Source organism: Pinus tabuliformis, chromosome X (assembly GCF_031772625.1).
Source record: "Pinus tabuliformis cultivar Carrire ecotype Pingquan chromosome X, CPIR1, whole genome shotgun sequence".
Lineage (NCBI taxonomy): Eukaryota > Viridiplantae > Streptophyta > Pinopsida > Pinales > Pinaceae > Pinus > Pinus tabuliformis.
Genome location: NC_142308.1, coordinates 795,005,792 through 795,022,890, shown reverse-complemented (window position 1 = coordinate 795,022,890; position 17,099 = coordinate 795,005,792).

Genomic DNA, 17,099 nt, shown 5'->3' with positions numbered 1-17,099 from the left:
CTTTTGGAACCTAACTTGTTGAAGAAGGAATTCAAGGTGGAAATAAAAGTTTAATGAAAAATTATGGCAGCAAGGAAGTCTACCACTCACAACTATAAAGATGGAAGTGTTTCTTCTCCTAGCTTCCCACAACCTTCATGGTTGGCACCACAACGACAGGAGGAAGAAAGAGAAAAATGGAATTATTACAGTTGAAGTAGAAAATGCACTAAGGTTCATAAGTGTGTTGAGAATAAATTGTTTTGCATAGATTGTGAAGAGGAGGAATAAAAGGAAAAAGAAACATAAAAATAAGAGGATATACATTAGGAACCAACCCTAGAAAAAGAAACCAATTTGACCATATCTTTTAATACATTGGCAAGAATTACCATTCCTCAAACTCTTAATATAGAAGGATATATCAAGGGAAAAAAAGGTAATATTTTTTATCGATTCTGGTAGTACCCATAATTTTATTCATTGTAAGATAGCCAAGGAATTGAATTTCTTTCTATATCCAACACCAGAGTGTCAAGTGATGGTTGTGAATGGAGGAACTATAAATTGATAAGGGAAGTGCCATAATATCAATCTGACCATGGGGGAATATGTATTGAATATTCCAATGCTTTCCATTCCAATGGGTGGTGTTGATGTTGTATTGGAAGTCTAATGGTTACAATCTTCGGAGATGATAGATTTTAATTTTCAAGAACTTTTCTAGAAATTTTCCTGGGAAGGAAAGGAAATTGAATTAAGGGGGATCACAAGGAAACTGGGGAAGATAATAAGCTCTATTAGAATGACAAAGATTCTAAAGAAATAGCAATCAGGCATAGTTTCACAATTATGCTCACTAAATGTTCATACATCGAAATCATTTGTTTCTCTGAATCTCTAAAGAATATTGAACAATCATTCCAAGATATTTGAGACTCCCAAATGCATCCCACCTATCCATGATCATGATCATGCTATTCACTTGATTCCAAGAAGTGTTCCTCCAAACATCAATCCTTATAGATATCCCTATGCTAGTGAAGTTGAACGTATGGTTGCAGAAATGCTAGTAGCAGGTATAATTACATCAAGTCAAATGTATTTCTCTACTCCAGTAGTATTGGTATAGAAGAAGGATGGACCATGGTGTATGTGTCTGGATTATAGGGAGCTCAATAAGCTCACTATTAAAGATAAATTTCCCATTTCCTTCATTGATTAATTGTTGGATGAATTACATGGAGAAAATTACTTCACCAAGCTAGAAATTTGTTTAGGATATCATCAAATTAGAATGAAGGTTGAAGACATTCTGAAAATAACATTCAGAACTCATGAAGGTCATTATGAATTTTTTATCATGCCTTTTGGCCTTACTAATGCACCTTCTACATTTCAAGGTTTGATGAATTTCATTTTCAAAACCTTCCTTAGAAAAATTGTGTTAGTATTTTTTGATGATATACTAATCTACAACAAGACTTGGAAGGATCATGTTCAACATGTTGACATGGTGCTCAAACTATTGGAGGAGAAACAATTGTATGCAAAAACCTCCAAATGTTTCTTTGGGGTACACGAGGTGGAATATTTGGGTCATATTGTATATAATTAGGGTGTTAAGGTGTATTCTAAAAAAATAAATCCATCAAGGAATGGAAAATCCCGACAACCCTAAAGCATATTCAAGGATTTCTCGAGTTGACAGGGTAATATCGCAATTTTTTAAGAATTGTGGGAAAATAGAAGCACCTATAACAACATTACCAAAGAAAGATGCATTTTCTTTTACTCTAGAAGCAACTAAGCCCTTTGAACATCTTAAAGAGGCAATGTGTCATGCTATCATTTTAGCCTACTCCAAACTTCACAAAAACCTTTATGGTGGAATGTGATGCCTTAGGAAATGAAATTGGTGTTGTTTTAATGCAAAAAGAAAGACCCATTACTTTTGAAAGTCGTCCAATCAAGGGAAAGTATTTACACAAACCTATTTATGAAAAGTAAATGTTGGCAATACTACATGCCCTAAAGCAATGGTGTCCTTACCTAATGAGAATACACTTTAAGGTAAAAACAGATCATGATAGTCTTGATTACCTATTGGAACAAATATTATCTTTAGAAGAGCAACAAAAATGGGTCACTAATATGTTGCGTTATGAATTTGAAATCATCTACAAAAAAGGGAAGAAAAATGTTGTTGCAGATGCACTCTTAAGAAGGGATGAGGATGTGGAAGCATTTCTCTATGCCATATGTATTATCCAGCCTGACTGGATAATTGAAGAAAGGGAGGAATGGAATAATGAAAAAGAGGTGTGGACACTTATTCAAAACTTGTAGCAAGATCCTAGTACATATGATACATTTATCTAGAAAATTGACATTATGGTACAATGATCACTTATATCTATGTAAGAATTCTCAACTCAAACAAAAGATTCTTTTGGAATTGCACACCTCTCCTTTAGGAGGGAATTCGGGATTTTTAAAAACTTACTAGAGGGTCAAGAAGGAATTTTTTTGGGATGGCCTTGAATCTAATATTCAAAAGTTTGTGGTAGAATTTTTGGTTTTCCAAAAAACCAAATTTTAGACAATTAAGACCCCATGTCTATTACAAGCTTTAGCCATTCCAGGTCAGCGTTGGGAAGTGTTATCAATGGATTTTATCATAGGTTTACCCAATTCTGAAGGAAAGAGTGTCATCATGGTGGTAATTGATAAACTTACCAAGTATGCACACTTTTGTGCATTATCTCATCCTTTTAAATCTAGTAGAGTGGCTACTACATTTATGGAAACAATTAAAAATCTACATGGAAACACAAATATTATTGTAAGTGATAGAGATCCCATTTTCACTAGAATTTTTTGGAAGGAATTATTTTCTTGTCTTGGTACTCAATTAGCTCATGTCTCATCTTATCATCCTCAATCTGACAGGAAAATTGAGATAGTGAAAAAATGTTTGGAATGATATCTTTGTTGCTTTGTATCTGATAAACAAACACAATGGGTCAAGTGGTTACCTCAAGCTGAATGGTGGCATAAAACTTCCTTCCATACTGTAACAAAAATGACCCCATTTTTGTCACTTTATGGATATCATCCACCATCCATGACATCAACTTTAAGAGAAAAACCTAAGGTTCAAGCAGTGGAAGATCACATCAAGCATCAACAACAAGTTCTCCAACTCTTAAAGGATAACCTCACTCTAGCGCAGAATAGAATGAAACAATAGTCATATCAACATCACAATGAAAGAAGTTTTCATGTAGGTGACTGAGAATTTTTACGGCTACAACCATATAAACAAATGTCCCTCAAGCAAGCTAAGAAGGATAATAAATTATCACCCAAGTACTATGGTCCTTACAAGATGTTGCAAAAAATTGGTACTATGGAATACAAATTAGAGTTACTTGCATCTTCTCTGGTACAAATAGTTTTCCATGTTTCATGCTTAAAGAAGGTTATCGGTGACAATCTCCCTATTCAAACAATATTGCTAGAAATTTACAAGGAAAGAAAAATCACATTGGAACCTGAATTGGTCACGAAAACAAGAACCCAACAACTACAAAATCAATCAATTTCAAAGTATCTCATTAAGTGGAAGAACTTACTCACCAAATATTCCACATGGGAGGATGAGAATTTTATGCAGAAGCATCCAAAACTACTCAAGTGTTAAGGACCACTTTGTTTTGAAGGATAGGGGCATGTTAGGTCCCTATAATATTAGTGTAGTCCCATTATTGTTATTTTTCGTGCAACCCCCGTATTTTTATTGTTTTTCCCATGTAGCTCCCCATATTGTTATTGTTTTACCCCATAGAATCCCACTATTTTTATTATTGTTCCCTTACATTATTATTGTTATGTGGGCTCTGATTATATTGTGACCCCTTAGACTCCTATATATACCAAGGAGGCCTTGTAATTTGTATCATGTAATAATCATTCATTTATGTGATGTAGAGGTTTCCTCCTCGAAGAGGCTAATTTTCAATTCATTGGTCTATCTTTTCTTTTGTTTTGTGATCTGGTTGCATAAGAAGGTTTTCCACCAACTTCATGACCATGCCATTCGTTTTCAACAAGGAAGTGTATTGCCTAGAAAGAGTGAGATTGAGTGTGAGATTCAAGAAATGTTAGAGGTTGACATCATTCAACCTAACAAAAGAGATTTATCTTCATAGAGATTATGGTTACAAAAAAATATAGTTTATGGTGTATGTGTCCAACTTATAGATAGCTCAATAAAATGACCATCAAAGATCAAATTTTCTATTCCTTTCATTGGTGAATTATTAGATGAATTACAAGGAGAAATTTGTTTACTAAGTTAGGTATTTGCTCGAGATATCATCAAATCAAAATGAGACAATACAACATTCCCAAATAAACCTTTAGAACACATGAAGGTTATTGTGACTTATTTGTGATGTCTCTTGGTGTTACTAATGCACCTCCAACATTTCAAAGCTTAATGAACTATATTTTCAAACCTTTTCTCAAAATGTTTGATTTAGTTTTTTTTTTATGGTACACTAAACTACAACAAATATTGGAAAGAGAATGTACAACATGTAATCATGGTCTTAAAACTATTGTAAGAGAGATAACTATATGCAAATAATTCCAAGTGTACATTTGGGATTAAATAAGTAGAATAGTTGGGCCATATTGTGTTGATTTTTCAAGTGCAATAGACACAAACACAATAATTCTAAATTAATGGTAGTTACTTTGAATGATATGAAACTTCTTTTAACAGTTCTATATTATCATTAATCAATTACACTTCATAAATTCAACCCTAAACCATAAATACAGTAGAGATCACAATGCACAAAAGAGAACACAAGATTTACCCTAGGAAAAAGAACTTGGGGGAAAAACCTAGCAACCTTTTTCTTTGAGAAATACTTTAACTCAACAAGATATATATCTAATGCAGATATTCAAATATGGCATCAACAAGATCAACAAGATATGGTCAAACCTAGTCTCTAGCCCTCAAGTCAATTCAAACCAACTCAAACTTATGCTCTTCAAAATTTCAACCTTCTCAGATCTACCCAAAAATTCAGCCTACCTAGAGTATGCTACCCATAAGCTGCAAGAATTTTGGCCTACCTAGAAAGTGTTGGCCAGAAAATTCACATGTATGATTTATTAGAGAGAGAAATGTGAGCGAAAGAGAGAGAGAGATATTCATCATTCTTTTTTTCCTTCTTCTTTTCCTTCACTTGGGTGCCCAAAACTGGCTTCTTTTGTGATATCGAATGGTGCCTTTGTGGAGGAAGTTGAATGCCTTTATACAATGATCTTCCTATAAAAATTGGTGTGTCTACTCACTGGGCCAACTTGTCAACTTGAGGGAGGGACGATTTGACTGTCTTGCAGCAAAAAAAATAAATTTCAAATTTTTAAAAATTTCTCTTTTAAATCTGATATGAAGAACATATCATATATAAATTATTTCAAGGGACAAATAATCAAAATGACATGAAGAAAATATATTACAACTTATTTATGCATTCCAAGGTGTTATCAGGAAATCTAGTGTCTATTCAAAGCTGCTAGTCCCACTAAGACGGGTAGCTATCTTAGAAACAAACAGATTAAACTTACTTGCTTTTCCTTTACAAGAGAGAGATGGGAAAGAAGCAGAGAGTACCAACCTCAGTCTTCTACTTGGCTCCTTGCTTGTTTCCTTTCCCCTTTGATAGAATCTCGCCACTACTTCCTTACTTGTATAGCTTCAAAGAGCACCTGTAGATTCACAGCAGCATAGTACCATCAAAGCATAGAGATCTTTCACTGTAAACAATATAGGATCAGATATATATTGACCATACAAATGCATATAACAAACACAGTATTTAGAGATACACAAGAATATGGAGGAAAAATCAAATAGCTTTATTAGTAAAAGTCATAGAAGAGAGGATTACAACCACTTAGTCTGACCCAGCGCCATCCTCCCAGCTTGAAAGCCCTCTTCACCTCACACAAAGCAATATCACCCAACAATGTCTTCAAAGAGAAACCAGCAACACCTCTTTGCAAATTACCAAATTCCAACCTCCGGATCTCTTAGATGAGGGATCCATTTATAGATATTTGCAGTTGAGTGAGTCAGCTTCTGGGATTTTGATTAGTGTCATATCTCTGATAGTTCTTGGTTCCACATGGAGATTTTATATCTCTTACTCATCCCTGGGCGAACTCAGAGAAGCAAGTGTCAAATGAGCAGTTTCTAGAATATTCTCTGGGTTTCCACCTAGCAAACTGCTTGTGCCATTTGTCTGCTCTTGCTCATCACACCCTATAGAAGGGCTTTCTAGTATGCATCACACTTTTTACATGTGGGAGGTGAGATGCATCGCACCTTTAGCACTGGGCAGTCTATATGGTCCTACTTTGACCAGTTCTGAGTAGTTTTTTATGGAAAACTTCTGGGAGATGATGTAATCAGCTGACCTTGCTCCTTTAGGGTATGAAACAACACTTTTATGGACTTAGATGCCCTTGGTTTATGGACATATGTGTTTGGGGTTGCAGTGCCCAAATATTTCTATAATAGTTGCCCCCTAAAGCATGAGGTCGTAAATCTTTTGATGTCGGGTGAAATGCTTTATAGTGAGGATCCGAGGTTTTTCGCACTGGAAGGTGACCTGTAATAAGATACAATACAATACATTATCTTCATAATATTTTCATGATCTAGCTGAGGCGGGAATTCCCATGCTTAGCTTGATAAATTAATTTTCATGTACGTAGGACAGACAACCGTCTGTGTGCAGATTGATGATTCTGGTAGAGCCATCATCCCTTAGTTTGGATGATTATCTATGCAGCAATTATGTACATTTGATGTCTTTATTTTCCTGAATATATCAGATCCTGGATGGATGAAACTAGATCCGGGGTCTTTAAAACTCGTTCAATCTTCGCCCGAAAGTACAAGTCGATCCATGTGAAAATATGTTATGATGTCGAACATGGAAGGACATCGTCTGATTACCAGCCAATGATGTAAGTTGTTAACAAATGCGAGAGGAATCACCGATAATGATGATGAGCATCAAGGTACTGCAGTACAATTCACATGGTGTGAATACATGAGTTGATGTCGAACACCACGCAGAATTATTCGGTCGAAGGCCATTAGTGTAAACCTGTTGTTGGAAGTGAGAAACTTGCCATTGAGGCATGCAAGCTTCAAAGTATTGGAATGGTTGTCCCTAGGTTGGCTTCTTGGATAATGAGCTGATGTCGACAAGAAGTGACCCGTCGTAGGAGGGCATTAATGGATCCCACATCTATGACATGGAACGGAGCAAATGATTTTGTAGAGGTGAAAACAATCTAGTCATACAAGGTTCAGGGTAGCAGTCATGAAAGAATGAAGCGTGAAGGTATTGTAGCAGATGAGACACAAGCTGGGTAGGTGAATTCTCTGAGCGAATTCTCTTGGACATATCGGTGACACTGAAATGGATTGGTAGTGTTAACCCCAAAAGTGGATGGTACGGTTGACCAATGGTGGTATGACCGGTGAATGGAATAACCCAACCCGACTCAATCATGGTGATCGAGTGAAACTGTCATGTTCAAGAGCGACCTGCTACCAAAAAATTTTCTTCAAGTTTTCTTCCCAATTTTCCCCAGTCATTTCTGACCAGTACCTATTTCTTTTTATCAAGCTTGAGGAGGATAACATATGCGTGTTCTATAATCTTCCCTTCGGGCAAACCCGTCGCTATGTTTTAATGAGCCTAACGACAATGAAACTCGCTCTTGTCTAAATGGACCAGTTTTTCACTATTGCTTTAACGAGTTTAACAACAAGGATAACTTGGTCCTTTTCAATTTTAGAGAGTCTGAAAAGAGATGGAAAGGAAACTCCAATATTCTGTTTTCGTAGTATAATCCCTTAAGTCTGAAAAAGTATAAAACAATGCTAAAGGGGTGACTTTTCGATAGTTTTAACGAGCCAAACAAGACAAATGCTCGATCTTTTTGTGTAATAATCCCTCAGGTTCAAAAATATTAAAATCTAGAGGAGGGATAGCACTTCCAATCACTTTAACGAGCTAGAGAGGCTAATTTCTCGGCAATCTTTTCATATTTTACGAGTCAGATGAAAAGAGATTAAAGGAGACTCGTTTTTTGAGGAACGAGTGATGTTTTCAGATAGCAGCTGGTCCCAGGTAACGTTTGGAACTTTTTCAATCACGGCAGTGTAAAGAAGGTGGCTAATAGAATCACTCATCATAGCTATTCCTCAAAAGGGGTAAACAATCAAATGGAGGTGTATGATCAGCTAAAACAAAGTGGAGGTGATGGTAAGAACACGACCAAGGCTCATTCACAATGGTTATTTACTGGAGGCGAGTTTATTTTTTAACGAGCTTAAACTTTGGTGGAACATATGCTCATTGCTAGGTTTAATTTTTAACGAGCTTGAACTTTGCGTAAAACTGCTTGTTGCTAGGTTTATTTTTTAACAAGATTGAACTTCGCGTAAAACTGCTCATGGCTTGGTTCATTTTTTAATGAGCTTGAACCATGCGACAACATATGCTCAGATTCGGTTTCATGTTTACACAAGCTTGAAACGAGAAACTATGCTTGTTATAAGTTCGCATGCCCCTAGCATAATGATGCAAATCGAGGTGCATGCCCCCCAAGATTCATTGCATTCATCACGGTGGTTGGAATGAAGGTTTACCCTCGAAATATTTGAAAGACTCGACTTGGATTTTACGAGATCGTAATCAAAAACTCGATTTGGAAAGGGAGTTGTTTCATTTTTTAATGAGGTTGACATAGTAACATAATTATCCTCATAACCCACTGTATTTGTAGTATTTGATAGAAAATCAAAAGCTGAAGGATGATTAAGGTTGTTGGAATAATCTTCGCGGTAATCTGGAAGATGGGAACAATGGTGGTAATCTTCCCATGGTGCCCCCTCTATGATCATTGACTGAAAAATTCATTCGTCTGTAGAATGTACATACGACCAAGGATCTAAAGAGGTGCCATATTCCTTAGACTTATCTATCCAAACCCTCGATGAACATTGATTTTGGTTTGCCCCCGAGGCCAAGAAAATTGATTGCTACAATATTTCTAAAATGGCAATGATCCATGTTGACAAAATGTTCAGGAATCTTCTGAATCTTTTAGATATAGAAGATATCATATTGCAGGTTCCCACCGTGGTCACTTCCGCCAGAGTACTTGGAGGTGGTAGGGCGAAAGTACCCATTAAGGCAGTGTCCTTTAGGAGGCCTACTCCAACAGTTTGAAGCGATTGAGAGCTTCCATGGATCATTGGAATGCTTCCCATAACTTTTGAAATACTGGGGAGAAATGTTTATTGGTCGAAAATTGTAATTCCTCCTTGGAAGGGAAATGCAATCTTTCTGAATTATGTCGACACAACGGCAGCCATAACATAAATCCACGGCCTTCCTAGTAGGATGTTGTAATCGAGGTTTCCATCGATAACTTCCACATCAATTTCTATTGTTTTGCCCCCCATTTCGACTTGCAAGTTACTTAAAATCCCATATGGAGTGTATGTTCATCCATCAAATGCTTTTAATGTTGTCAACGATCGCGACAAGGGTGGTGAGCCTAAAATTTTCCAACAACTCATTGATATAATACATGTAGATACCCCCTCATCAATAATTGTTCGATGAATAGTTTTGTTGAGGGCTTTCACTTGAATGAGGAAAGCGAGCTGAGCTGGTAACTTCGGGTCATATCCTTTATGATTAAAGGCCACAAGATTGGAATCTGCTGGGTCAATCCCACCTATTGCTGATAATAAATCTTACTTTTGGGAGGGCCAATTTTGCAGTAGCTCAAGTGTCGACATAGCGGATGGCGATTGGCCTAGGTCCTCTACTATATTATAATTCTGTGCCGCTCTGGCACGAGGATTAAATTTTGATTTGTGTACTACTCCCTTTGGCGGCTTTATCGTTAGCTCAAGAATGAGGGGTGGCGCAACTTCGGTCGAAGTTGTTGTCGAACTACTAGGTTGATCAGTAGCCTTATTGTTCGATAGTTGTGGATTCTCGTAATCTTTATTCCTTGTCAATATCAAAGCATCATTTTTCTGTTTTGAAATGGACAACATAAGGACTTGGGATGGGGAAGCATTGTCACTAGCAACCAGATTGGCTCCTAGGTTTGGAAATGGATCAATCAATACTACTGAGCTTTTTGAACTCTTAAAGAATTTCTTAACTTTGGCTTTATATGGACAATCTCTCGTCCAATGATCCTCATCGCATATGAGGCATGGTCGAGTAGGTTTCTTTTGCCTAGAGGGGTTTGCAAAAGATTTTCCAGGAGACGAATCATCCTGTTTTTTCTTTTTGCTCTTCCTTTTCTTCTTGCCCCCTGGTTGCTTCGGTTCTTTGCCTTTGTCAGTCGACACGGCATTAACCTCTGAGGCTAGAATTTCTTCACTTGCATTTTGATCAGAAATCTTACAGGCTTTCTTATATGTAGCCTTTGTTGATTTCGTGCTCATCATACCTATAACGCCATCGCTGGCATGAGATTCTTTGTTTGATTTAGGAGGAGGAGGAATGGAAAATTCTGGTCTCAGATCATCAGGGATTTTGTCATAGAGCATGTCGGACTGAGTGTAGATCAAGTCTAGATATTGTGCACGAGCAATGACCTGCTCTTCAGTGATGACCCCTCCCTTTGCCATATCGTCTGTAATACAAGGAAACAATGACTTAATAAACCATTTAGCTAGAAGCTGATCAGGAACATATGTTTTCACCATTCTACGATGACATCGCCATTCATAAATATGATCGGATATGTGAGTGGTCGTCGTTTGATTGAAATTGGTAAGAAGCTCTGTTCCTATTTCATACCTTATTGGTAATTGAAAATGGGTTAAAAAGGTTGTGGCAAGGGTGCTGAAGTTATCGAATGAAGCTCTGGGCAACTTGATATACCATTTTGTTGTTGGACCAGTTAACGTTCGCTGAAAAAGGCGAAGCCAAATCGAATCATCATTGAGAGTGTTGGATGAACACCACAGATGAAATGTCATCACATGATTCGATGGGTCTTCACCCGAATTTCCATTAAATTTAGGAATATCTGACGGAAGTTTATGAGGAATCACCAGCCACCAAGGGGCATAAGAGATTGGATCGTTCGTTAGCCGATTTATATTTGGTAACTCTAGAGTCGCCACGAAGGGCAACTGTTGATTCAGGTTCGGCGAAGTGTACCCAGGATAAGATGGGATCGCCTGAGCAGTGGGTCTTTGCATACCAGCATAATGAACTTGATGTTGATAACTCTGATAAGGTGGTTTGGCATAACCAATTTGAGACCATTGGTTATAACCGTTTTGAATATACGACTGCCCATTAACTGAAAAGTTTTGCTGCTCAGGTCCTTAGTAAGCTTGTTGGAATTGCGGTTGTTGATATTGCACCAGCCATGGTTTTGAAACCATTTGCTATTGCCCAATACTGGACATTTGACCAAGATGAGGGGTAATAGTACCCGTTTTAGCCTGAGTCGCTCCAGTTAAGGAGCCTCTAACTGGCGATTGCGGTTGTGTCACGGAGACAAGAGGCTATTGTACAATGACCTAAGAAACTTGCGGTTGGCATATAACCGGCAATGCTTGTACTTGTGACACCGTCATAATAGCTGGTGTAGTGGGGATGTTCGACACAAGGAGACTCAATTGCATTGAGTATACAACTCTTGGTTGTTGAGGCAATATTGGCACCCAACCACTGGATGTGATTCCAATTTGACCTGAATTCAGTTGTGAACTCTCATATGGTGGCAATCCAGTGCTCAAGGGAATGATTGGCCTTTGGAGACTAGACTACCCAAATTGATGTTGTGAAGGATCAATTTGTTGAGATTCAACATAAGAGATTCCAGATACTATTCCAGATGAACAAATGGGAACAGACCATATTGTCAAAATAATCCCTGGGTGGACTCCTTCTAGTGTTTGAGAGCTAGTCAGGACAGATGGTATACCAACGAACATCGTCGGAGTGGTGGCAGGAGGTTTTGCTACCACTGTATTAGACGAGACAGTCTTAGATGTCGATGGTTGTCCAAACATATCGAGTCTATCCAAAATACTTCCCAGTGATTCTACAGGAACTTGCGATGAAGGGGTATTAACTTCTGAAGTAGAATTATATAGGTCTATCTCAGTCCCAAAATGTGATGGAGTACTGGATGGAAGATCCTCCGTAATCTATTATATAGTAATCAATCCAGGTGGAAGAGGCAGACCGTCAGGTCTGTAAAATATTTCTGGTGCCGAAGAAGTTACAGATTCTGCAGCGTCAGATGTTGGAGGGGTAACACCTTCTGAATCAACCCTGGATGGAGCTGGTTCAGGAATAGAAGTGTTTATTGTTACACTAGGATCAGTTCTAATGTCCTCTTGTAATTGCGGAACTTCTTCTATAGAGGCAGGAATACCAGAAATGGTTGGAGTAACTAGAGTCTCAGAGGATGTTGAAATACAAGTTTCAAACAAACCAGGAGACTTTGACCCAGTTAAATGAGTTTGCTTGACCCAGAATGGTTTGGTTTCCGGAGTCAAAGACAGTTGACTCGTCAGTCTTCGCGAACGAAGGGGTTTCGATTGAATTTCTTCCATGATTGCGGATTTATTTGATCAACTCAAAATAAGAAGGGAAAATTTTATTCCGTATTAAATGAATTTTAGACACTTTGACACAACTTTCTTTTTCACTTTTTAAAATCGAGAAAAAGCTAAAGATGACTCTAGTCACCTTCGATTTTTAATGAGCCTGAAGTGACAAGTGCTCAGATGGACCTTTTCCTTTAAGGAGTCTGAAAAGGAATGAAAGAGACTACTCTGGAAATCTAGACAGAGGGATTACCAAACCAATCGCAAAACTGCATAATACTTTTTACGGTACGACAGTCAATCTTCCCGAATGTTGTGTCCAGTGCATTGCAATCGATAGGGCAGCAGACAAGGCTTCCTAAGGATAAAGGATATAGCCTATTGTGGTCTCCCAATATATACTCGACAGTACGTGGGAGCACAAGTCCGTACTGGCACTTGTCATCTCAAAGAGGAGGAATCACCCAACCTACAATGAAAGTGACAGTTACCAGGTTTTACGACATCGGAATACATCTCTAGCCTAGACTTCTGGATGTTGTGCGTTAGGTTCCAAAGCGTTTTTATGTTCATTAAATTTATTTTATAGTTGATCTTTCTTAAGAAATTTGCCTTTCAGGTTCACCGCGTGATGTAGATGTACAATTCCTAAAATTCAATCTAAGATGATAAACAGTCGTTTAATCTTCTTTTTTCAATGAAAATCCTAGCTACTAAGGAAAGAGAAATGAAATCCTTTCAACAAAGAGCAAGTAGCACACACTAGATGCACTGTCTAAAATCAAAATCAACAAGAAATATAAATGAAAATGCACATGCAATGTATTTTTTTCCGCTTTCTTAATGTGTGAATGACAAAAAGAATTCTAAGCACAAATTTGAACTATTCCTTCTTTCAAAGCGACTGTACTAACGATTTTCTTTTCAAAAATGAAAAGGAGACAAGACGACACTTTTACAATTTTGAATTGAAAACTACTTTTGACACTTAAAATAATACTAATTCAGATCAAATACAAGAGTAATAGTATAATAAACTATCAAGAACAATGGGATTCTTTTCTTTGACTGAAAACGACACTTGCAACACTTCCAAATCAAGAGACGATAGTTCGATTAAGCTACTGTTTTGTAAAAGAGAACTGTAAATGGCACACAATACATAAAAACATTCACAATTATTTGTACAATAGAGGTTGGATGGTGCAAAGAAGGGGGTTTCAACAGTGGTCTACTAATCACAGACAACAAAAACTCCTGAATAAAACTGAAGACAATGAAGAAAAACCAAAATCTAGAGGTAGATCTAGTCTTGTTTGATCATCACACCTGTAACATAGGGAAACAGGGATGCATCCCCCCTACTGCACACAGGAGGTGCGATGCATCCAGATTTCCTAAAGGAGAGGGTGTGATGTTCAAGGAACAAGACTTTAACTTGGTTTTTGGTCACAGTTTGTAGTTTAGTTCAGGGATTTAGGCCGAGAAAATGATAGTCAGTAACTACAAAGTATAGGGCTGATCTAATGAGGTTACTCAAGCTACCTCTAGGGCACTTAGGATGTTTGCAATTCAATTGTTCAGCTCATAAACAACCCGGATATTTACTGAAGCAACATTGATCTACTTTGCACTTGCATAGCAAATGCAGTTCAAAGGCTAGTTGGCTTGACTTCAGGCTCTGTCTGTGGTTTATGAATCAAACAAATAGAGACAAGCAATCAAACTAATCACTCCTGTCACACGGAATGAGTCATTCTTGCGGACAGGATCGACCTCCCTAGTATCTAATGATATCTAGCGACAAGCAAACCAATCAAATTCTATCTTTCTCTAAAAATGCAGTTTATAAACAAAGGAAAACAAGTGTTTTAGGCCTACCTTGCGTCCAATGCAAGTTTGTGGAAGCCTCACTACGTTGATCTAAATGAGATCCCTTGTAGAGAATCTGCAAACACAAACAAGCACACAAATTAAATAGCACCCGAAAAGCCAATATAATAAATCATACTTATCATGATGATCAAGGATTTCATGAAACAAATCACCTAAGACAATTTGTTGAGAAAAATTAATCTGATTGTATTAATTTAAATCAAAGAAGAACTTTACAACCTATGCCTTGATGCTGTACAATCTCCTCCCAGGGTCCAGCGAGAAGTCTCCTCTACTTTGACAAGTTTCACTCTCTTCCCAATGAAGCCAAAAGGTATGTGATCTCTCCTCTCAATCTTAACTAGGAAGTCCCAATTCCACCAGCATTTACCCTAAAAAATGTTCAGCTTCTAACCTCCCTAGCAACCAACCCAATGCCTTAATTTATAGTGCAATGGAGGGAAGTCACTTGGTCCTCCTTCAAAGGGATAAGCTCCTCTCATCAAGGGATTAGCTCCTTAACTTTTGGGATGCATGAACCACCTAGGAGCGAACCATCCACGTCAAGGTTCCTTCTAGAATCATCTAGAATTAACCCAAAGTGAGTTTTTAAGAATAAACTTGCGCCTTTTTGACTTTCACAGGGGTCCACACCCACTCCTTTAGAGACAGAGCAGGCAGGTCCGCAGGTAACATGAACAGGGGGTGTGGTACCACAGACAACAGTGAGAGAAAGTGCGGAACCAAATCTTTATTGATTTTTAAGGTCTTTCTCTCATTTTCAAAGCTTGACATGAAGAGCTGAGGTTTGAGACTTGCGTAGGAGGATAGTATGAATGACGATAGACCCATACTGACTGCAAATAGTCATGGTGACAATATTTTGTGTAATAGATTGCCCCCTAAAGTGAGAAGTCTGTAGTAGATGAGGATTTCATTTATCATTTAAGAAGAGTGAAGTACTTTATCATTTCTAGGATCATCTTGTGGAGAGCCCAGTTGGAACCTGTAAAAACATTCAATGCAAAATATATATATGAGATCATATCATCTCTGAGGTAGGCATTCCCATACTCAGATCAAAACTGACTAGAAAACTAACTACTACTCTAATATAGGAATGATCTTGAAATACATCACAAGTATAGACACATGTAGACACATTATGGACACAGCCATCTGTTTATGAATTGTCCATTGTATAATGAATAAAAAATTCCTCGCAGCCTGGATGGTGGAAACTAGATCCAAGGTCTTGATTTCTACTTCCCGAAATAATATGATTCTATCCATGTGAATGAATGTGTCGAGGTCGAACATGGTAGAAACCACTTGATTACCAGTCAATGATGTAAACCGTTAACAAGTGTGAGAGAAACCACCAGTAATGTCAATGGCTCTCAAAGTACTCATGACAATCCATGAGGTGTGAATAGATGTGTTGATGTCGAACATGTCACAGAATCCTTTGATCGAAGGTCAATGATGCAACCTATCGTCAAAGGCGAGAAACCTGCCATTGAGGCATGTAGATCCCAAGGTACTGACGATTTCTAGATCATCTTTCTAGATAATGAACTGAACTCGATAGAAAGTGATCCGTCGTAGGCAAGCCCAAAACACGAAATCATAGATAAAGTTTGAAGAAATTTAGCTGCAAGGACTGACTCAGGGATGGTCAAGATGGATGACAGATATTTCTCAGATGAATGGCTTATTTGCACTGACCTCTTGAACACATAACAACACAGCAGATGGTTTGGTGACAATTGACCCAAAGTTAATACCCAAAAACCGGTTGAAGACTTTCAATATGGTTTGATCAACTCTTAGGCAAAGGATTTCCCAACCCAGGTGAATAAAAGTTTTGTGTTCAAGAGTGGTTACAAAGTATGACAAACAAGCTCATTTTTCTCTCTTTTCCCCCACCATTTCTGGCAAGTACCTCTTTATTTTTGACAAGCTTGAGGAGGATAACATTTGCTTGATTATAAACTCATCCTTCGGATGAGTCCAACTTAGTTTAAATTCGAACCCTAAGGAGTGGTCTGTTCCTGTTTGTAATTGAACAGGTCCTTTACTATTAAATTTTAACGAGTCCAGTATACGAGAAACTTGGCGTTTTTCAATTTTAGAGAGTCTGAAAAAACTTAAGAAGACTCCATGGTTGTCCTTTTTCATAAATTTGTGTCTCCCAAGCCTGAAAAAGTATAAAATAATACTTGAGAGAACTGCTTGATCATTACGACCAAGGAGTACTTTTCATAATTAGTGCCTCTGATCCGAAAAAAGTAAAAAAGCAATCAATGAAACGTCATTTTTTAACCAATATCGAATTTGAAATGACAAAAATCCGGCAATCTTTTGATGTTTTTACGGTCAGAAAAGGGTTGTAAGTGGACCATATTTTTAGTTCCGTTTTAACGAGTTTAAAAAGAAAAACTCAGCGATCTTTTCATGTTTTAGGAGTCAGAAAAGAGCTTAAAGGTGACTCTAATGTTTTTTGTCGAAAATGACCAATTTTGCTTGAAAA